Here is a 24,516-nt window from a genome sequence, read left to right as displayed (position 1 = left end):
GCCACCATGTTCCTCAGTCTTTCAGGTACTTAGAATTTCTCTTTAGAACCTGAAAATGGGGTCACGTTTCCGGTCTGCATTGCTAGAGTACAAAATAGAGGCAGGATGTTTGAAATAGTTCTCCATCTGGCAGAGGAGGCCTTGAAGCTGTGAGCCACTCGCTGCAAACCAGCAGGACATGAAGGATTCTTGAGCAGATCTGAAGCTACTGGGAGGCCTTTGAGGAGTTAAATCCCATAGTAAATACTGTACCTTCAATGGCCCCTTCTCCCTCTCTGTCCAGCCTTCCTCCACTCCCGTGGGGGCCCAAAGGGGTTAAATGAGCACTCTTTGACTTGTACTTGGTGGTCCCAGAACTTGACTTGGGCTTGGAGACTTCCAGGAAAAGTCTGCCTTCCATCTACTGGCTTGGGTTTCTTGGGCTCTCTGCTCCAGGCTAATCCCTTCAACCTGCTTTTCCCATTTCTGCCAATAATCCCCCTCTCCAGACCTTCCTAATGCTCTTCTGGGGCAGGGGGGAGACTTACTGAGGGCAATGTTTATTTCTAGAGGGAGAGGTGACCACATGACTTCACACTGGTCGTCCCCTTGATTATTCAGTTTCTGTCTAGATTAGTCGTGGGTGTTTGTGCACCCCAGCCTCACCCCCAGGAGGCTTTAGAACACTGTCCTTATCTCAGCACTGAGCCTCTATCTAGCCTCCTTCCCTCTCTCTCCTTACCCATCTTTACCCACAGACTCGCAGGCTTTCTGGACCTCAGAGGAAGATAAGCACTTCACAGAACCTCTGCTACAGAACCAAACATATTGAAATGACTCTTTACGAAGATACTGAAACAACAGAAAAAGAATACATGATGATTGTTTCTCCTGAGGGTTCAGTTACCTAGGGGGCCTTTAGCAAACTTTGACTGATAAATCTAACCTTTCCTTCCTTGGCAATAGTTGATCACACTGTGAGGAAAACAAGTTAGAGAATGGAAAAACAATATTTGGATTTCAACGAAATAATAAAGATGCAGGGACTATCTTTGACTTTTGCAAGGTAAGAAGAGAGTTTACATTTTGATTATTTGATGGCAGGAATCCCTTTTACAACAGGGCCAGTCTGCATGATGCATTTAAAAATCAACCTTTTCAAATATAGCCATAACCCCCACAAGATTTCTTGATTTCTCTGGGGTCAGATAAACTGTCACATTTCACAGTGGTGCCCTGTACATGAAAATGATAAACATAACCTGGAAGCACGGCAGTGGCTAAAACTATGGAGCTGGCAGCCATTCGCTGAAAGGATTTTTTGCTTTTAATTCATTGCATAAAATGCTAATGTCCAAATTCAGGCAGGTAGATCTTACCAACCATCAAGAGCTTCAACCCTGCTAACAGCTAAGTATGCACTTTTAAACCCTACTTTGACTGCTCCAGAAACTTACTGGGTTTCGTTAATGCCTCTGTTACTATTTCCTTTGTGTCGTTTTCTTTTTCTTTAAAAACACAGCTGTGTGATCTTGGGGAAGTTATATTATTTCCTTGAGACTTGGTTGCCTTCTCTGAATATCTGGGTATAATTTTAGTATTGCTCAATAGAATTTTTGGTGATAATGAAAATATTCTATATCTGTACCATGCAATGCAGTATTCAATAGCTACATGGAGCTAATAAACATCTTTGAAATATGGCAAATGCAACTGAGGAACTGAATTTTTAATCTTATTTTTAAATTTGTTTAAATATAAATAATGCCATGTGGCTAGCATCTGTTGACAGTACAGATCTACATAATATTTTAAGGACACTCTCCACTCAAAAACTCTACCATTCATTAACTCAACCTAAATATTTTTGCCCTCTGACAAACAAAAAATAATTTATGCTTCCCTTGAAATTTTCTGTCAAGACCTTTATCAGTTTGGGGACATTATATTCTTAAAATTGACTTTGCTTTATGAAACTTTAATAATGCTGGAGTTTCCTGCCCTTGGTAACACCTTTGTGTTGATGGGAAATATTGTGGATGATCAAGGACCATTTCAAGAGACCATGGAGAGAAACCTCCTTCTGGATTTAATTTCATTATGAGGATGTCAAAATGCTACATTACTTAAAATAAAACCCGTACCGTTTTTATGCTAAGTTATATTCTACATGTAGATGGAAAAATGTTAAAAAGATTTTTAAAGAACTGCGCATCTGTTTTTGAAGCTGCTTTGCCTCTTCAAGGCTTGCTAGCACTTTATCCATCTCAGTACTATTTCACTTAGTAAACAAATGCAGTTGCCATAATTGCTGCTTAGGTGTCTGTGTTCCCTTCTAGGCTATATGTTTTTGAAATTAGATACAATATTTATATCACAGGCCCTATGTATAGCACAATACCCATTGCTAATTCAGATTGTGTTTTAAGATATGAGACAAAATGTAAGACTTTTATTTTAGTCATAAACATCTAGCAAACCAACCAGAAAATAAAAGCTAGTTTTCAGTTGGTTGGCCGAGGACAAAAAAGTGAAGAATACCTAATGCAAAACCATATCTCTAATAACTACTGTTGGATTTAGAGCACACACATGCTAAAAAATATCTTCTTATCAAAGATTTGAGGTTGGACCTGAAAAAATTATATCAGAAGTGAAAATAATCATGTGGTCTGACCAGTGTGGATCACACAAAGTAAGTGTATATATAAAGTAGATAGACTACGAGGTCCTACTGTATAGCACAGGCAACTATATTCAATACCTTGTAATAACCTATAATGGAAAAGGATCTGAAGAAGAAATACATATATCGGAATCACTTGGCTGTACACCTGAAACACAACATTGTCAATCAACTATACTTCAAGTAAAACAAAACAAAACAAAAAACTAAGTGTAAAGGGAAGTATACTTTTATAAATTCACCTCTGATATCCAATGGACCAACTGAAAGACAACAGAAACTACAACTATCTAGGAGACAGGACATGGCCGGCAAACCAGGCCGTTACCCTCGGTAATGGTCATACCTGCCAAAAAATATACAGACTAGCCTGCATTCATGAATACATAGGAATTCTTCATTTATCTGGCATTGTTAGGCATGAGGTATTGTATGTTAGGAGAAGTTTTTTTAAAATGACAAATTGAAGAGGAGTTATTTTAACCTTCACTCGGTAATGTTTTTCTAAAATTAATAAATGTATCTACTGGTGTATCTAATGTTTCCTTGATAACTCGGGGTCATCAGTTCAATCAACGTTTGCATGAATAATGCAAATGGAAACAAGACAGGCATGCTTACTGAAACTGAAAATGACATAGCAATGGCTGGAATAACTGATGAGAGAGCAAGAAAAAAGCAAAACTGAAAACAAACCGTGATCAGGAAACAATCAGTCAAGTTCTGACTTTCTGTACTTAGTTTCAAAAAGAGATATCACAAATCCCAGCGAGAGACTCCAGCATCATTAGCTGTCTTTCTGCTTTGTTTCCACCTTCCTTTCCTTTTCCTTCTACCCTAGATTGTTCCAGGAAGTGTTTATAGCTCCTTGCAAGACAAATTCTAATACTTGCTTTCTCTCACACAAACTTCACAATATGTCCATGTGGTAAATGGTGTGGAGGTAAAAGAGAATTCATCACAGGGACAGCTCCTACGAAAATAAAATTAGAAACTAGCTTCTAAACATGCAGAGAGAAGGGCGTGGTGTCAGGCACTAATTTCCTTGCGAATTCCTCTCCATTTCTAATAGACGTTCTTCTTTACCAAGATCCCTTTTTATTGGTGTCCTGTTCCAGACTGCTCCACTCCGCCCATCCTCATCCTGTAAAATACATTCACACTCTTTTGTGACCCTACTTATTTGCCCATTAAATAATCAATCATAGAACTGTCGGAATTAAATGTAGAGTGAAATTAAAATACTGGAGTCACTTGGAGGGTTTAAGCAGCTCCACCAGAAAATACTGGGCATGGATTTAAAAGAGGCTGCGTGGGACTTGCTCTTGTGCAAGTTCTTTCTCAAGAAGTATCTGAAATAAGCCTAAATTCAGAGTTAATCAGACTGGCCTGCTTTCTCAGGTGGACTGGAATTCTGCTCTTTGCTCTCAACTCCCTGATGTCAGTGGTACTTTCCGGAGAGGAGGTGGACTTCTCTGCCTACTGCAGAAGCACAGTTCCCCCAGGACCCACTCCCCGTCTGAATCCCACACTGGAGGCCAGATGCCAGCCTTCCCAGAACATTCGTGGCCTCCTTTCAGTTTTTGACCTGCTCAGATTGAGTCCCTCTAGACTCTTTCTGGAAACCTGATCTTCAACCCCTTTCCCTGACCTCGATGGTTACCTTCCTACTTTAGGCCTCAGGTGCTTTAGCTATAAAATGATATAGTTGCCCTTAATTCTAAAGTCTTCTTTCTAAAGCGCTACAATGTGGTGGCTCCTTGAAAATGTTTCTCTTGCTGGTTTTAATTTTGTAGAGAATTAAAACCCCAGCCACTCTAAAGGACAGTAAGTTACATTGGATAAGGAAAGTGTGCTTTTGTAGTTAGATTAACAGGGATGGAAGACGACTTAGTATGTTTTAAGATACTCATGATCCGTTCTCGTGAGAGTCGGGGAAGAAGGGGAAGAGAGTTAATAAAATACCAAACAATTGTGACAAATTAAGTTCACCAAGATGTAGGTGATTAGTTACTACTTGAATAAACCACACAAATCCAATCCAAGTTTTCCTTTAGTTTTCTAAGAAGGATCCCAGTGAACTGAGTCGCATGTTCAGTGACTCCACGTTCAATGGCTTAGTCTTTAAAAACTGTTATGTTGCTGGAAGCAGAAATATTGCCCAGCAGTCCTAATTGATGTTTAGCTATCACGCACATTTGAAATAAATTTATTACTTTGCCTGATCTCAGTGTAATACATTCTAAAGGGGCAAAGAGCACACGAAAAGTTATGGAGTCTCCATCTTCTACACTGAAGTGTGCAATAAATTACATATTATTTGGCCGTGAAATTCACAAGCCATAGAAACCACACCATTAGCAATGTATACAGTGGTAAACAGCAGGTAATGAGAATGATATAAAACCAAACAGACTGTGTAGGTTGGCACTGCTGCCAATAAAGCAATTATTAAATGCATTCATATGCATCTACGCTAGGTAAGCTCTTTAGGGCAATTGATATGAGTTCTACATACCTGTCAGGATATTATATATAGCCCACTTTCTATGGCGTTTATTCAAAGACGCTGAGAAAGGGTTACTCTGGGTAAATTCAGACCTTTTCTCAATATAGAATTTGGTCAACATGCATTCTGAACAGCAAAATTTCACAGTATTTTCCTACACTAATTGCCACCTCAGCAAATGCAGGATTAAGTATAATGGATTATAAGAAGTTAGAGAGGAAAGATGGAAGAAAAGAAGGAAGGTAGAAAAAAGGTGGGTATGGAGTACTTCAACATTTACGTAGAGAGTGGACCTAAAACTAACCTGAGGTTTCCCTGAATTATTAGCATATGCTATAGAAACTTAAATGAAAAAATAAAAAAATCCAGCAAGGGAAACTCAAAGATTCTTTGTTTCTTCACTTTACTGCATATACACGTCCACCTTAAACAATCTATATGCTTATATCCAACAAGAGAGCATTGTTTTGCAAGACTGTTTGGGTTCTATCAGCATGTAAAGGTCAGACAACTCAACTTTAGCAGAGTCAGCTTTCAGGTGAATAATTGTTTCTTTCAGGTTGCGAGCATTTGAATTCTCCAGAAATGTTTCCCAAAATATGAAAATTAAAAGAGTCCTAGGACAGCGTCCTTTAGAAGTTTTATAGTATCAAGGTTTTTGGAGGAGGAGTATCCTTGTCCATTATCAACACAATGATTCCAAGCAGGTCAATTTTTGCTGAGAATATTATATAACAGAACCCACTTCACCTCCATTATACTGACAATGATCTTCCTTACTTCAACCTTGTGCTTCTTATAAAGTTGAAAATACTGAGCCAAGAACAGACAGTGACAATGCCAGAGACTCAGATGTACCTATAGGTGCCTTCAGACAACATCAGCCACCCAGGCTAAAGTCCTGGTTTAAAACATCCCAACATGAATGAATCTCAAAAACCATATGCTGAGCAAGTGAAGCCAGATCAAAAGGGCACCTACTGTATTATTCAACTTACATGAAATTGTAAACTGGGCAAAAGTCATCTCTAAAGATAAAAAACAGATCCGTGGTGGCCTTGGGGTGGGAGATGGGGATACTTTTGCAAAAGCCTAGGAGGAAACTTTCTAGGGTTTTAGAATTGTTATCTATCTTTATGGGGGTGCTGGTTATACAAATGTATACATTAATTAAAAGTCACTGAGCCGTTGACTAAAAATGTCTGCATTTTATTGTATGTAAATGATACCTTAATAAGGTTGATTACAAAATGAACCAAAACCAAAACAAAGCAGAAGAAAAACCTCTCAAGACCTTAAAGAAAATACACTGTTTTCTTCCAGGGTACCAGATTGGAAATGAGGCATTGGTCTTTTCTACCCTCAGATTATCCCTAGGATTATCTAGTCTATTTTAAACCACTAGAGTCCCCTATCAGGAAAACTCACCCCACGTTTAATTACTTTGATTTCTTCTGTGCCTCTTCTCCCAGCACAGTGAAGCCATTCACGGAAGAAAAACCAGCTTTTTCCAACTTTGCATCACCATATATTATTTGCAAAGCTATTATTTATAGAATAAAATTTGGCTACACTTTGTAAAAATCTAGCTTTTTGAGGCTTACAAATCTTAACAGTTAACCTATTGCCTCCACTGGAAAAAAAATTATATTGAAAATGAATAGCTGAGAATTGTCATTTTTGCTTTTTGTGATTTTCTCTTCCCCTAAGATAGAAGTGAGTAGGAATGAGAAACACATACATAAAGAAAAAAAAATTATCTTGCTGCCTTTGCATGGTTATAATTTATAGGAGGCCCTTTTCAACAATAATCTATTATCAGAATCAATAAAATATAATCTCCATGAAGGCCAGGCCAGGATATTTGTCTCTTTTTCAGCAGATTGCAATACAAACCACATTCATGGATATGCTTCTTGATGATCTTTGTAATACTGGAACAGTTGCCCATTTCCTCATGCCTCTTCACCTTAACTTCAACCTGGTTTTTCACTGATGACCTCACATTTCCTTCCCTATCACTTGTTTGTGGGCCTCTTTTCCAACTCCAACTCCAACTCGCATTTCACTCTGGAACCAAAGGAAGACTCACACCTTCCTGCTTTTTAGTGATACCTCAAGGTCATTTCCATATTGTGATCACCCTGAAGAATAGCCAGACAATTGTTATTTCAGAGCCATCTGACAGTTTGTAGCTCTAAAAATTAACTAAGGACGAAATTTGTCAAAAATATCCTAGTTTAAGATTTTGGTAATACAGCAACAGTAATCCCGAAGTCATTTATGACAATCAGTGTGGGAAGCACCCTCCTTCAGGAATATCCTTTGCCATACAATACTCTTTCCCTGTCGGGTAATAAGGAAGAATGGCCGTGGAAAGTAACCTTTTGTGGAAAGAAATACTTGGCTTCGAGAAGGCTTGCAGTTCATATCTTTTTCTTAAATTAGATTCCCCATTAATTACTTTATCCACAAAGAGGTAATTATCAGAATTATGTAAGCAATTAAGGAGATGCTACTCCACATCCTTTCAGCTTGTTGACCTTTCTCACTTTATTTCATGTGGCTATCTGAAACATCAGTGATTTACATGTCTTTCTTTTTTTTTAACAGATTTCTGTGTGTGTGTGTGTCCCCATGATGAAAACATCATTAAAGTAAAATATCATGAATAGACTCTTAAGAAGCAGGGTCTACTGGAAGTCCTGGAAAATATGAAAGCACTAATATTCATGGACAGCTCTACACTCTGAAAGTTACTCCAAATTTTGTTGATCTCTCTTTTGTCTAGAAGTTTTTCAAATTTTCTACCATGATCATTTGTTAGTTTTATAATTACATAATAAAGGCATTACATCATACAATCTTTTGTTATCCATTGCAGTTTTAAAACTATTCCTTTCTTTGTCCTCAGCAGATATGTCATAGATTATTAGTACACAAGCAAAGACTTTCAACGTAACAGTACTTTATAGTGAGAAGAACTGTACTGAGCTATCTCTATCCTAAGACAATGCACTAGGAAAGCACTAGGAATTCTTAAGCACTAGGAATACAGAGACGATCAAGGGGCAAGTTCCTTGCCTTCGAGTATACATGATCATTATAGCAAATGCTTAAATAGCACTTAGTATGTAACTCACCACAGCAGTCTTATTATCCTCCTTTTGAATAGGTGAGCAGAGGAAGCCACAGGGAAGTCATAGGGTAAAGCCAAAATTTGAACCTAGGTAGACTAGTACACTCTCCACGGCTTTAACTACTACATTTATATATATATATATATATATATATATATGTTTTATATATATATATATATATATATATATAAACTCCAAGTATTCCAAAGTTACAAAACACTTATCTACCAAAACTCAAAAAGGAGCACACAAACTTGCATAGAAAATAAACATGTAAAAGTTCATAAATAAACCACAATATAACGTGCTCCACATAATATACTGACTGCAGTGTCCTGGGCCTCTCCCATCCTTAGGTAGCTGGAAATTACAACAAAATAATACTTTTCACCTTTGGAAGCCACACCATCTCCCATACCAACCAACCAATTACTTCCTTAGAGAGAATAGGAAATTAACCTGAATATCATAAAATATATATATATATATATATAGCATTACTGATATAGAATCTTTGTTTAAAGACAATAACTTCAATAGCAGAGGGAACTTTACCATTGCAGGCTTCAGATAACCTCTGTATTTCTCAGATTTCATGCTAAATCATAAAATGCCATATTGTGTCTGAAGCTATTTTTTCAATACTCCATTTTCTTAAATGGACTAGCAATGCCATAAATACTGAGGAACATTTTGGCTCCCAAATCCTAAAGCCATTCTGATTATGCCTGGGTGATCATGGGGACGTCATCGGAACTACCAGAGGACTGGCTGAAATACCAGTGTTCTGGCCAGCTTACAAATTAGAAATTATACAGAATCCAATTTTATTTTTTTGTTAAGTAATTCCTATGAGGCTGTTGGGATGTCAATGTAAAGTCCTTTCATGTGTAATCTTTATCCATTAGATAGGGAACAATGCCAATCCCCGTCATAAATACTTTCACAACCTGACGTTGAAAATCCACTGTAGGGCATAGGACCTGCAAATAGGATATGAATCACACACATCCACTCATTCAGACAATCCACAAATATTCATTTTTAAGTCTACTATATGCCAATAATGTACCGGCCTCTCAGATGCTAGACCATGCTAAATGCTGAAACAGACATACTCAGTTCGGGCCCTCCTGGAACTTATTACCTACAGAAGTGCCTTCATTGTAAATGGTCAGGTCTCAGCCAATGCTATTATCATCAGCAGGTGACCAAATGATACAGCTTGCTTTCTAAACAAGCTCCACACTGTTTGCTTTCAACATATTTGCTTTCCTTCAAGGCACATAATCCAGTGGTCAGTTTCTCCCAGTTAGTGGGGTTTGGGGAAGAGGTACCCAGTGAACAATTCCTCGTGGCCTCACTCTTTCCTCACACTCTCTTCTGTGCTTTTGAGCTAAAGAGACCTGGATTAAAGTCATTTGTTCTAACCTTATTATTTTAAAATATGGCTGCTCCTGCTTTGAGGATTTCCACTGGACCAACAGAGCAGCAAAGCAGCACTGAATCAGAAGCAGGTAAATTTCAAAATGACAGCTCTAAACATATCCACTCTCCTTTTGTTCTCCTCCTATCCCTTTGCTCTGAACACCTCTGCCCTGAGGCTTTGCCTTTACCCTTCTCTGATTACTGCTCCAAAAGGGTTTCCAAGAGCAGGGAGTATTTATGGCTTCATTTGCTCCCAAGTCCTTGGTGGAAAAGGATGCTTGCTTCCTGATTCTTACTAATTCCACACTCACATCATCAACACAAAAATCATCATTAAAAAAAAATTTCCTCAGCTTCATATTTCTTCTGGGCCAACACTGAAAGAATATTTTCAAAGAAACAATATCCTCTCTCCTTTGCTCTTCTGAGTTTCACGTTCTTACCTCCAGTCTCATTTTCAACCCTTATTATGGGATGCATCACAAAAACAGAAGAAAGTTCATTGTGCTTTCCTGTACCAGCTAATTATTCTAATTTGTTCTGTCTCTACCGAACAGAATGCGAAATCAACACAAAGCCTGATTATGCGACCTCTTCCAAGGGAATGGTCTGAGAGTTGTCTATTTACTAATGAAGCTCAGTGTGTATTAAGGGTTGACTGAAGCAATCATCAGGAATTTTCATCCCTTAAATTAGTCTTTTCTACCAGATGCACATCTTTCATTTCGGATAATATAACTTTTAAGTTCAGGATACAACTGGACAAAAGAAAAGAAAAAAAGGTAACCAACACAACATTTGCAGTAATAACACAGTAACAGCTATCATCCTTCCCTGAGGAATTCAGCCTACTTTATGGACACAATTTAGTACAAACTCATAAGAAAGCTAACAAAGCCCCAAACCACTTCACAAGAGCGTAGAGAGGTAAAGGTCAGAAATTATTACCGCCAGACCCAGCAGACAATGGCACCTACCGGAAAGAGCACAGGACAGGAAAACCTGGAAGCCTGTGTTCCAGTTTCGGTTATTCCTTTAAGCACTAGTACGATCTGAGTGAACTCAGCCTGCCCTGCTTTTTCCGTTTATAAAAACCTACATCATCCTCTCAGTAGAATGAAATGCCACATCTGAAAAGTTGCAGATCTCTTTAGGAAAGAAAAAAGCTCATGCTTTCCAACCAAAATGGAATAATTCAGTCAATGGAGACTTGATAAAAATTTGCCATAAAGCAATTGTTTACTTGAAATCTATCTTTTGTGGTATATTTATTGGGGTAAGGAGTGTAAGCAAATCATAATTAGAGTTACCGATTATTCCAGAAATCAAGGTCATTGAGTTCAGATTCCAACTTTGACCCTGACCCAGGCTTACAGAGATGTAAGATGTCCCAATACCTCATACCCACCATACATGGGAGAAACAAGGTATGCAGACAGATCCTCTTATAAATATCCCATATGTAGTGGTTTTAATACAGGGTCTCAGATTCACTGCCATTCTTTGCATCCAGATGTGGGTGTTTTCCCTTGAATTTAGGCAGGCTTTCCATGGCTTCAAACAATAGAGCAGGGGTCAGTAAATTATGGCTGGTGGGCCAAGTCTAGGCCTCTACCAGCTTTTATAAAAATGAAGCTTTATTGGAACACAGCCATGTTCCTTAGTATATGTATTGTTTGTGTCTGTTTTCACATCACAGCAGCAGAGCTAAGTAGTTGCAAAAGAGACTGTATGGCTTGTAAAGCCTAAAATATTGACTGTCTGACACTTTATGGAAAAAGGTCTCCAACGCCTGCAATAGTATATAATGAAAGTGATGCTATGTAACATCGAAGACTAGGTCATAAAAGGTCATGCAGCTTTTGCATGATTCTCGTGGAATGCTTCAACCCTGGACACTCATTCTCTTGGGATACTCTGTCTTGAATCCTAACTACCACGTTATGAGAAGTCCAAGCCACCTGGGCAGCCATCTATAGGCACTCCAGTCAACAGTCCTTGTTGGGCCCAGTCTTCAAGGGCCAGACATGTGAATTAAAATTATCTAGATGATTCCAGCTCCAGCCATCCGAATCCTCATGAGCTGAGGTTTCAGATATCAGTCATGGAGTAGAGACAAGCCATCTCCTCTGTGTACTGTTTGAATTGCTGACCCACAAAATCTGGGCACATATTAAAATTTTTGTTTATTTCACCACTAAGTTTGGACTTCTTTATTATGTAGCAATAGATAACTATAGCACTGTGTGTGTACACAGGATATCTACATTTCACAGAGCACAGATTTTTAGATGTGAATGTTGACTGCTCAATTTCTAAGAAGAACGTATACACACACATAGGTACAAAATGTTTATGCATATGTAAATATTAGACCTATATAAACTAATCTATATTATCCATAAAATGAGGGGGCCTTGATAATGGCTAACATTATTTTTTGGTATTTATTGTGTTCCAAGAACTGATAAATTCTTGCATTGTATGAATTTTCTCTTTCACCCTCATAGCAACTCCCTGAGAGAAGTAATGGTATCTCTATTTTATAGATGAGAAAACTGAGGCAAAAACAGATAACATGCTCAAGAGTACTCAACAAGTAAATTTTAGAGTCAAGATTTGAACCCAGGTTCTCAAGTTTTAGATCCCTTACTCATACTCACCAAGCTATATACTGAGGAAGGGGATGAAAGCTGACACCATTACCTCATGCTCAAGAAGTTAGACAGAAACTTAGCAGGTATGGTTGAAAGAAGACAGAACTTGGAGTCGTAAGTCCAGAGCCTGAGTTATGAGATGAATTCTCCTCTCATCTAGATATAGGTTTGTTTTTAGAAAATGAAGAAGGTCACTGCATATTTTGATTGTTAATTTCTGTACTTAATGATTACCAAAGAATGGAATTTTACCAGGGAGCTATTTTGCAATGACATAAATTATTGATTCAAACTCAAACTTTTATTATAAATTATTGATTCAAAATCAAATCTTTATTAAGTCTCCCTTGCATCAGAAGTTTTTCCCACTCTTCATTTCTTTGAAACCCTTTCCTGTCTACTCTTGGCCAAAGCTTGAAGCCTAATTTAACACTTGGAAATAAAATAATGAAATAGTCATAACACAGCAATTCCAATGCCTACTGAAATGGAAGCTCTAAATAATTTTTCAGATAATTTAGGAGATTAAAAATATTTACATCATAGATGCAAAGACAGAAGTTACTTGTGTAATAAATGGTGAGACAAAAAGTTTCTGGTCAAGTAGATTTGTTTATATATGATCACTAATCTGAGTTCTACCCCTGTGCTAAAACCCAGTGACAGGTTGCGTACAGCTTCTAAAGGGATAGTGCAGTGCATTGGGTCAAATTCATGCCATAAGATGTGGTATTAATAGTAGTACTAGAAGACAGAGTGACTGTCTTCTTTGGGACATAGATGAAGACCCCAAGATAGACAATATCAAGGACAAATTATGTAGAATAAGATATTATCTCAGTCCTTGGAACATGTCATCCAGGATAGAACAAGAAGTAGATTTATTATCAAGTACATGAAGCCAGAGACAGTAAGCAATGAGTGGTAGTTGGTTAAAATAGACAGGTTTTAGAAGTAGAGGCACGGATGTAGAAAACAAACTTAGGGCTACCAGGGGATTGTGGCGGGGAGGCTAAATTGGGAGATTGGGACTGAAATATACACACTACTATACATAAAATAGATAACTAGTAAGAACCTGCTCTTCTTATTAGCCCAGGGAACTCCATTCAGTACTCTGTAACGGGCTATTTGGAAAAGACTCCAAAAAAAAAATAAAAGTGGGGCTTCCCTGGTGGCACAGTGGTTGAGAGTCCGCCTGCTGATGCAGGGGACACGGGTTCGTGCCCCGGTCCGCGAAGATCCCACATGCCGCGGAGCGGCTGGGCCCGTGAGCCATGGCTGCTGAGCCTGCGCGTCTGGAGCCTGTGCTCCACAACGGGAAAGGCCACAACAGTGAGAGGCCCGCGTACTGAAAAAAGAAAAAAAAAAAAGTGGATATATGTACATGTATAACTGATTAACTTTGCTGTACACCTGAAACTAACACAACACTGTAAATCAACTATACTCCAATAAAAATTAAAAAAAAAAAAAAGGTTTTAAGAACCATAGTCAGGGAGCAGTGTGGATTGGAAAGACCTGGCAAGAAAAATTTCTGCATCCTCAGACAATGCTCCCCAAGCTGGCTATTGCAAGGGTGAGCATTTAAGAGATCTTTGACCTAAGGAGGACATGAGATTAACAATCTATCCCAATGTGCATGAATTATTCTCCTCGGTGCTATCAGAAATCAGATGGCATCCTAGAGCAGGGGTCAGCAGATCTTCTTTGTAAAGGGTCAGATAGTAAATACTTTGGATTTTCTGTACCATACGTCTCCATTGCAACTGCCCATCTGCTGCTGTAGCACAGAAACAGCCATGCACAATACGTTAATGAATGAGTGCGGCTGGGTTCAAGCAAAACGTTATGTACAAAACCAGGAGTCAAGCGAGATCTGATCAGTGGGCCAGAGTGTGCGGACGCCAGTTCTGGGTCAGTGTTCACAGCTGAATGAGTCATGAGGCCTTAAGTTCCAGTTCTCATTGTACTACTTTCTACCTGGGTGAACTTGGGTTCATCCTTTTATTTATATGGGCCACTGTATTAGTCAAGCTTCTCCAGAAAAACAGAACCAACAGCATGTGTATACAATGTGCCCATATATACTGACAGATATAGATCTAGATATCGATATTGATACCTAGATCTATATCCATATCTATATAAAGATAGAGAAAGAGAGAGAGATTTTAAACAATTGGTTCACACAATAATAGAGGCTTGGTAAATTCAAAATCTGCAGGTTAGGCTGTCTAGAGACTCGGAAGAGTTGCAGTTCAATTTCTGTAAGTCTTCTGGCAGAATTCCTTTTTGCGACAGGGAGGTCAGTCTTTATTAAGAGCTTCACCTGATTGGATGAGGCCCATGCATATTATGGAGGATAATCTGCTTTACTCAAAGTCCACCACAAATTTAATTATGAATTTCATCCAAAAACACCCTGGTGGCATAGTGGTTAAGAATCCGCCTGCCAATGCAGGGGACACGGGTTTGAGCCCTGGTCTGGGAAGATCTCACATGCCATAGAGCAACTAAGCCCATGCACCACAGCTACTGAGCCCGTGCACCTAGCGCCCATGCTCTGCAACAAGAGAAGCCACCGCAATGAGAAGCCTGCACACCACAACAAAGAGTAGCCCTCGCTTGCTGCAAATAGAGAAAGCCCATGTGCAGCAACGAAGACCCAATGCAGCCAAAAATATAAATAAATAAAACATAAAAATTTTTAAAAACACAAAAACACCATCACAGAAATATCCAGAATAATATTTGACCAAATAACTGGGCATGGTGGCCCAGACAAATTGACATGGAAAATTCACCACCTAAGCCATAGTTTTGTCACCTTTTACTGAGAAATATGACTTATCTGAGCTATTTTGATACCTAGAAGATACCTTCTAGAGGTAATACCCTCAGTATTTTACATGGTAGGCAGTAGAGGGAATGAGCCCATTTGCCCAGTCATATGACACCTAAAGGATAAAATTCTGTCTTCTCTCTGCAACCCACAAGGATGAATGCCAAAAATACATCACTTATATCTGCTTTAGCTAACATAGGATAGGTCTGGAACAGACCTATGCTCCCAGTAAGTCTCATGAAATGCTGTTTCATTAAGGAGAGACTTTACTTGCTAAGATTAGAAGCAAAAGAGGGTGGTGGATGAAAAACTGCCCAAGGATATAAGCTCATGCAAGGAAGCAGGAGAGAGAATGGGTATCCGAAGATGTGCGCTCTGAACCAACACTAATTCCACAGCATCAGGTTATAATTCAGGGAGCCCAGCCGCTGGGGTTTTTTTCCCCTTCTTCTTTTCCCCCAAAGAGGGACAAGCATACTGACAAAGGAAGAGCATCAGTCACCACAGATAAATTGCTTTTTAGAGCTGATCTCGCAAATGATTTGGCTCAGTGTAGACTATGATTTGGCTCCCCAAACCATAAGCTAGAGCATTTCATTCCAGGTCCCTCCTCAAATATCCATGATAGGTAAAACTTTGGCATCAAGTAGGTCTTGAAATCTCCCCAGGTGATTATAATATGCAACCAGGGCTGAGAATCTGGAGAGGTAGAGCAAATTTAAATTGAACTTTAGTTAAACAGTAAAACAAGCTCTGACTCTACTGGCTGGAGCTAGACAAGGGATATGGATTTAGTGGGATGAGAAGATAAAGGACACCAGGGAGTAAATCAAATGCTTTACACCTGTGCTTAGCTAATTGTTACTCAGATAATTCAGACAATCTTACAGCACCTGAACCCTGAAATTCCTTAGTTCTGTTTAAAAAAAAGTAACTCTTCAAGTAACTGAACTCTGAGAATCATGCCAATCATAAAGAAAAAGAAGAAATCTTATTTTTTGAATTAGTTGATTTCATATATACTGTTTCACTTTCATGATATTAACTAGTTATCTTTCTTTCCATTTTATGTTTGAGGAAAGTAAGGCTTTAAAGTCTCAGTAATTTTCTCAAGGTCACTTGTTAAGGGTGTGGTAGGCAGCATAATGGCTCCTAAAAATGCCCTCACCCTAATCCCTAGAACCCAATAATATGTTACCTTACATGGTAAAGAGGACTTTGCAGATATGACTGAAGTTATAGGCCTTGAGATAGAAAGATTATCCTGGATTACCTCATGGAACAAATCTAATTGCATGAGTCCTTAAAAGCAGAAAACCATTCCCAACTGTAGAAAGAGAAAGAGAGAGATGTCCTAATAGAAGCAGAATCAGAGAGATGCAACATTTTGGGGTTTGTAGGTGGAGAAAGGGGACTCTGAGTCAAGGACTACAAGTGACCGCTGGAAGCGGATAAAGTCCAGGGAACAGAAACACCCCTAAGAGCCTCCAGAAAAGAATGTAGCTCTGCCAACACTTTTTTTTCTTTTTTAACCATCTTTATTGGCGTATAATTGCTTTACAATGGCGTGTTAGTTTCTGCTTCATAACAAAGTGAATCAGCTATACATATACATATATCCCCATATCTCCTCCCTCTTGCATCTCCCTCCCACCCTCCCTTCCCTATCCCACACATCTAGGTGGACACAAAGCACAGAGCTGATCTCCCTGTGCTTTGTGGCTGCTTCCCACTAGCTAGCTATTTTACATTTGGTAGTGTATATATGTCCATGCCACTCTCTCACTTCATCCCAGATTACCCTTCCCCGTCCCTGTGTCCTCAAGTCCACTCTCTATGGCTGCGTCTTTATTCCTGCCCTGCCCCTAGGTTCTTCATAACCATTTTTTCTTGTTTTTTTAGATTCCATATATATGTGTTAGCATATGGTATTTGTTTTTCTCTTTCTGACTTACTTCACTCTGTGTGACAGTCTCTAGGTCAATCCACCTCACTACAAATAAGTCAATTTCATTTCTTTTTATGGCTGAGTAATATTCCATTGTATATATGTGCCACATCTTTATCCATTCATCTGTTGATCCTGCCAACACTTTTACTTAATTGAGACCAATGTCAGACTTGTAAGGTAATAAATTTACGTTGTTTTGAGTCACTAAATTTGGGATAATTTGTATGAAAGCAATAAAAAAAAAACAGAGGTCCTACAAGAGCCAGGCTATATATTTATACTTAAGTATTTCTGAAATGAATTTAACCTTGTGATTGACAGCAGCAGCAGCAGCAGCTTCCAAGGGATCCCACCACACACCTGAGGCAAAAGGAGCCTAATACAAAGCAGTGACAGCAGCAGGTCACTGCCCCACACTTGGGGTAGAGGGGGACTTGATCTACTGTAGCAGCAGCATAGCCTGAATGGGAACCCATCCTCCTGTGGCACTGGTCCCATCAACATTAGTCTAATCTGCTAGCATCTGCTGTGCCAACAGGCCCAACGTATACAAACCCTCCGACTCAGTAGCATTAAGTGAGCCAGGCTCAGTGTTTCCTGAAACTCATATCCAGTTGTACTGGAAATCCAAGATATCACCTACTGTTATGAAAACATAAACAATAACAGAAGACTGGGAACTTCAGAAAGAAAAGGGGAACAATGGAATGGGTGAAAACAAATGGGGTAAATATAAGAGACTATCATTAGCCTCATGAGTTTCTTAAATTCTATACGATGGTCAAAGCAAAAATGATGACACCATCTGATGGGGTTCTCAATGTAGAGAAAGGAAATACTACAGAAAATCATACTTTAAAACTGGGGAATATTAAGAGACCTAAATGGAAGTAAAATTTTGAAACTTCACTTGAAGTAATGAAACTCTGATTCCAGTAGGCTATGATAAGTTACATATGTATACTGTAATGCCAAAAGCAACCACTAAGAAAACTATACAAACAGTATACACAAATGATTATAAATGAATTAAATTAAAATGGACTTATTAAAAAATGTTTAAGTAACCCACAAGAAGGAAAAATAAGGGAAACACAGGATTGAGAAACTAAGGTAAAAGACAAAACAAAAAATAACATGGTAGACCAAATCTTTGACATGGCAATAATTACATTAACGGTAAATGATCTAAATAACCAAGTCAAAGACAGAGATTGGAAGAGTAGATTAAAAAATCGCAAGCATGATCCAACTATATACTGTCTATAAGAAGCTTACTTTAAACATCATGATATAGGTAGTTCAAAGTAAAAGGATGAAAATGATATATCATGTGAACATTAATCAGAAAAAGCAGGAATGGCTATATTAATATCAGACAAAGTAGACTTCAGAGCAAAGGAAATTATTAGGGGCAAAGAGGGTCATTACATAAAGATAACAGGAATAATCCACCTAGATGACCTAGTGATAATAAATGTGTGTGCACCAAACAACAGAACTTCAAAATGCATGAAGCAAACACTGAAAAAGGTAAGAGGAGAAAGTTTTAAATCCACAATTATTATTTGAGACTTCAACACAGCAATTTATACAACTACCAGAGAGAAAAATCAGCAAGGATATGGAAGAACTGAAAACATCATCAATCAACAGGATATAACTGACATTTAAAGAACACACTCAGTAAGAGCAGAATACATATTCAAGTGTCCATGGAACATTCACTCATATACCATATACTGGGCGATAAAAAAACATTAGCAGATTTAAAAGAATTAAAATCATAGAGAGTATGTTCTCTAGCCGTAATGGAATCAGACTAGAAATCAATAAGAGAAAGACAACAGGAAAACCTTCAATCACATGAAAACTAAACATCACACTTCCAAATAACTCATGGGTAAAAAAGACAGCATCAAGGAAAAAATTTTTAAATGCATAGAATAAAAGAAAATGGAGATATAACAGATCAAAGTTTGCGGAATGAAGTGAAAGCAATGCTGAAAGGGAAGTTTATAGCACTAAATTGGGAAAGAAAATATTTCAAAGCAATAATCTAATTTTCTATATTAAAATAGTAAAAAAGGAAGAGGAAAAAACACTAAACAAGCAGAAAGAAGGAAATAATAAAGATGAAACAGAAATCCATGAAACTGAAAACAGGAAAATAGGGGGGGAAATCAATGAAACAAAAGGCTGGTTCTTTGAAATAAGCAATCTAACCAATAAAGATCTAGCAAGACTGATAAAGATAAACAGAGAGATGGCACAAATCACAGATATCAGAAATGCAACCAGGGATACCATGACATATCCTGCAGGTTAATGAGGGACAAGTTACTATGAACAAGTCTACACTATAAATTCAAAAATGTAGATGAAATGGGCCAATGTTTCTACACCCAAAACTACCAAAACTCAGCCAAGATGAAATAGATAATCTCAATTTTCCTGTAACCATTAGAAACACTGGTTTTTCATTTAAAAACTCCCAAAAGAAATGTTCAGGCTTAGATGTTTCACTTTTACCCAAGACTTAAAGAATTAACACCAATTTTACATGATTTGATAAGAAATAGAAGTAGAGGGAACAGTTTCTAATTAATTTTATGAAGCCAGTATTACCTTGATACCAAAACCAGACAGGGATAGTATAGAAAGAAGAAACCTACAGACCAATATTTTTTATGAAATTGGCTGAAAAACCCTCAGCCAAATATTAGCAAATTAAATCCAGAAATATATGAAAAGAATAATATACCATGACCAAGTGGGATTTATTCCAGTTATGCAAAGTTGGTTAAATATTTGAAAATTAAACAGTGTAATCCACCATATCCAATAGATTAAGGGGGAAAAGTCATGTGATCCTATCCATTAATGCAGAGAAAGCATTTGACAAAATCCAATCCCATTCATGATTTTAAAAAAAGAAGAAAAAAAACTCCAAGCAAACTAGGAATAGAAAAGGAACATACTGAAACTCATAAAGATGATCTACAAACAACCTATACCGACATGATATTTAACTGTGGAAGACTGGATGCTTTCTCTGTAAGATCAGAAACAAGGCACCGATATCTGCTCTCACCACTTTTATTAAATATATCACTGGAGGGTCTAGTAAGAAAATAAAGCAAAAATAAATAAATACATAAATTTAAAAGTTAAATTTTTAAAAAGTTTATTTAAAAGATAAAAGGACTATTCCTACTACGTTGCATAGGAAGGAACATATCCTACTGAATGTTGAATAGTAATATATCCTATTATACTGAATAAGGAAAAGTAAAACTGTCTGTATCTGAAGATGAGATGATAATCTAAATGGAGAAAATACCAAGGAATCCACAAAAATCTTGAGAAATAATATTAGTTTGTAAATGATTTAGAGTACAAGATCACCACAATTTTATCAAATTATATATTAATAACAAATGTGTAGAAGCTTAAATAAAAATATGTGATGCCATTTACAACTGACCTAAATAAATACCTAAATATAAGCCCAATAAGACATTTATAGGACCTCTATACTGAAAATTACAAAATGCTGATGAAGAAAAATTTTTAAGTCCCAAACAAATAGGGAGACATACCTTGTTCATGGATTAGAAAACACAACATGGTAAAGATGTCAATTCTCCCCAAGTTAAGAGGCTTAACACAATTACTCTTAAAATGCCCTCAAGGTTTCTGTGGATATAGACAAGCTTATTCTAAGATTTATATGGTAAGAAGAGGCTGAAGAATAGCTAAAACAACTTGTAAAGGAAGATGAAAATGGGAGGAATTAATCTACCCAATTTCAAGATTTTGCAGTAATGATGGAGGGTAGATACATAGATCAATGGAATGGAATAGAGAACCCAGAAATAGACTGACATAAATACATATAACTTGTTTTTGACAGCAGTGCAAAAGCTATCAAGGAAGAATAGACTTTTCAAAAAATGGTACTGAAACAGTTGGACATCCCTCGACAAAAACAAACAAAAAATGAACCTTAACCTCCACACCTTACACAAAAATTAAATCAAAGTGGATCATAATCTTAAATGTAAAAGCAGGGCATTTTTAGAAAAAAAATAGGAGAAAATGTTTGGCATCTAGAACAAGGGGAATAATTCTTAGACTTGACACCAAAAGTATGATCAATAAAGGCAAAAACTGATAAATTGGATCTCATCAAAATGAGTTAAAAATGCTTCATAGAAGATCCTTTTAAGTGGATGAAAACTCAAATTACACAGTAGGAAAACATATTTGAAAATCCCATATGAGACAAATGACTTGTATCTATAACATACAAAGAACTCTCCAAACAACTTAAAAAAATCCAACTAGAAAATAGGCAGAAGACAGGAACAGACATTTCATGGAAGAGAATATACACACGGCAAAGGAGCACATGAAAAGATGCTCAGCATCATTAGCCATTAGGGAAATGCAAATTAAGACCATAATGAGATGTCAGAGAGTAACTAAAATTAAAGTATAGTGACAACATCAAATGCTGGCGAGTACATAGAAAAATTATATCACATCACTGGTGGGAAAATAAAATGGTTTAGCCACTCTGATCAACAGCTTGACAGTCTCTTTTAATCCTAAAAGTAGATTCACCCTACAACGCAGTAATTGTACTCTTGAGCATTTATGCAAAAGAAACAAAAACTTAATTAAGTTCCCACAGAAACTTACACATAAATGTTCATAGCAGTTTTATTTATAATAGCCAAAAACTGGCAACTACTCAAATGTCTTTCAGTGGATGAATGTTGAAACAAATTGTGATAAAATCTGATGATAGAATACTACCGAGCAACAAAAAGGAACAAATTATTTTTTTAACATCTTTATTGGAGTATAATTGCTTTACAATGGTATGTTAGTTTCAGCTTCACAACAAAATGAATCAGTTATATATACACATATGTTCCCATATCTCTTCCCGCTTGCGTCTCCCTCCCTCCCACCCTCCCTATCCCACCCCTCCAGGCGGTCACAAAGCACCGAGCTGATCTCCCTGTGCTATGTGGCTGCTTCCCACTAGCTATCTACCTTACGTTTGGTAGTGTATACATGTCCATGCCTCTTTCTCGCTTTGTCACCGTTTACCCTTCCCCCTCCCCATAGCCTCAAGTCCATTCTCTAGTAAGTCTGTGTCTTTATTCCTGTTTCACCCCTAGGTTTTTCATGACATTTTTTTTTCTTAAATTCCATATATATGTGTTAGCATACGGTATTTGTCTCTCTCTTTCTGACTTACTTCACTCTGTATGACAGACTCTAGGTCTATCCACCTCATTACAAATAGCTCAATTTCGTTTCTTTTTATGGCTGAGTATTATTCCATTGTATATATGTGCCACATCTTCTTTATCCATTCATCCGATGATGGGCACTTAGGTTGTTTCCATCTCTGGGCTATTGTAAATAGAGCTGCAATGAACATTTTGGTACATGACTCTTTTTGAATTTTGGTTTTCTCAGGGTATATGCCCAGTAGTGGGATTGCTGGGTCATATGGTAGTTCTATTTGTAGTTTTTTAAGGAACCTCCATACTGTTCTCCATAGTGGCTGAACCAATTCACATTCCCACCAGCAGTGCAAGAGTGTTCCCTTTTCTCCACACCCTCTCCAGCATTTATTGTTTCTAGATTTTTTGATGATGGCCATTCTGACTGGTGTGAGATGATATCTCATTGTAGTTTTGATTTGCATTTCTCTAATGATTAATGATGTTGAGCATTCTTTCATGTGTTTGTTGGCAGTCTGTATGTCTTCTTTGGAGAAATGTCTATTTAGGTCTTCTGCCCATTTTTGGATTGGGTTGTTTGTTTTCTTGTTATTGAGCTGCATGAGCTGCTTGTAAATTTTGGAGATTAATCCTTTGTCGGTTGCTTCATTTGCAAATATTTTCTCCCATTCTGAGGGTTGTCTTTTGGTCTTGTTTATGGTTTCCTTTGCTGCGCAAAAGCTTTGAAGTTTCATTAGGTCCCATTTGTTTATTTTTGTTTTTATTTCCATTACTCTAGGAGGTGGGTCAGAAAGGATCTTGCTGTGATTTATGTCATAGAGTGTTCTGCCTATGTTTTCCTCTAAGAGTTTGATAGTTTCTGGCCTTACATTTAGGTCTTTAATCCATTTTGAGCTTATTTTTGTGTATGGTGTTAGGGAGTGATCTAATCTCATACTTTTACATGTACCTGTCCAGTTTTCCCAGCACCACTTATTGAAGAGGCTGTCCTTTCTCCACTGTACATTCCTGCCTCCTTTGTGAAAGATAAGGTGACCATATGTGCGTGGGTTTATCTCTGGGCTTTCTATCCTGTTCCATTGATCTATCTTTCTGGTTTTGTGCCAGTACCATACCGTCTTGATAACTGTAGCTTTGTAGTATAGTCTGAAGTCAGGGAGCCTGATTCCTCCAGTTCCTTCTTTCGTTCTCAAGATTGCTTTGGCTATTCGGGGTCTTTTGTGTTTCCATACAAATTGTGAAATTTTTTGTTCTAGTTCTGTGAAAAATGCCAGTGGTAGTTTGATAGGGATTGCATTGAATCTATAGATTGCTTTGGGTAGTAGAGTCATTTTCACAATGTTGATTCTTCCAATCCAAGAACATGGTATATCTCTCCATCTATTTGTATCATCTTTAATTTCTTTCATCAGTGTCTTATAATTTTCTGCATACAGGTCTTTTGTCTCCTTAGGTAGGTTTATTCCTAGATATTTTATTCTTTTTGTTGCAATGGTAAATGGGAGTGTTTTCTTGATTTCACTTTCAGATTTTTCATCCTTAGTGTATAGGAATGCCAGAGATTTCTGTGCATTAATTTTGTATCCTGCCACTTTACCAAATTCATTGATTAGCTCTAGTAGTTTTCTGGTAGCATCTTTAGGGTTCTCTAGGTATAGGATCATGTCATCTGCAAACAGTGACAGCTTTACTTCTTCTTTTCCAATTTGGATTCCTTTTATTTCCTTTTCTCTCTGATTGCTGTGGCTAAAACTTCCAAAACTATGTTGAATAAGAGTGGTGAGAGTGGGCAACCTTGTCTTGTTCCTGATCTTAGTGGAAATGCTTTCAGTTTTTCACCATTGAGGACGATGTTGGCTGTGGGTTTGTCATATATGGCCTTTATTATGTTGAGGAAAGTTCCCTCTATGCCTACTTTCTGCAGGGTTTTTATCATAAATGGGTGTTGAATTTTGTCAAAAGCTTTCTCTACATCTATTGAGATGATCATATGGTTTTTCTCCTTCAATTTGTTAATATGGTGTATCACGTTGATTGATTTGCATATATTG

The 24,516-nt window shown here is 37.6% G+C and overlaps 2 protein-coding genes across 32 annotated transcripts in view; one reads left to right on the top strand and one right to left on the bottom strand.

The window, feature by feature from the left end:
- The window catches only part of LOC125961818 (metabotropic glutamate receptor 7-like), a 411,772-nt gene that overhangs the window by 316,006 nt on the left and 71,250 nt on the right, over window positions 1-24,516 (top strand). For 23 of the 30 annotated variants that reach the window (XR_007472818.1, XR_007472827.1, XR_007472823.1 and 20 more), the window contains one exon: window positions 946-6,086. The exons of 1 other annotated variant lie outside the window; for it this stretch is intronic. The gene's annotated coding sequence lies outside the window, so the exon portion shown is untranslated. Of the gene's footprint in view, window positions 1-945; window positions 6,087-7,787; window positions 8,039-24,516 lie in introns of those variants that run through there. 6 more of the 30 variants (XR_007472839.1, XR_007472831.1, XR_007472819.1 and 3 more) reach the window with 2 other exon arrangements.
- The window catches only part of LOC125961808 (UDP-N-acetylglucosamine--peptide N-acetylglucosaminyltransferase 110 kDa subunit-like), a 250,670-nt gene that overhangs the window by 202,613 nt on the left and 23,541 nt on the right, over window positions 1-24,516 (bottom strand). The gene's annotated exons all lie outside the window — the stretch shown is intronic.

The sequence above is a fragment of the Orcinus orca genome, chromosome 17 (genome assembly GCF_937001465.1).
Source record: "Orcinus orca chromosome 17, mOrcOrc1.1, whole genome shotgun sequence".
Taxonomy (NCBI): domain Eukaryota; kingdom Metazoa; phylum Chordata; class Mammalia; order Artiodactyla; family Delphinidae; genus Orcinus; species Orcinus orca.
This window is presented reverse-complemented; position numbering and strand designations above follow the sequence as displayed.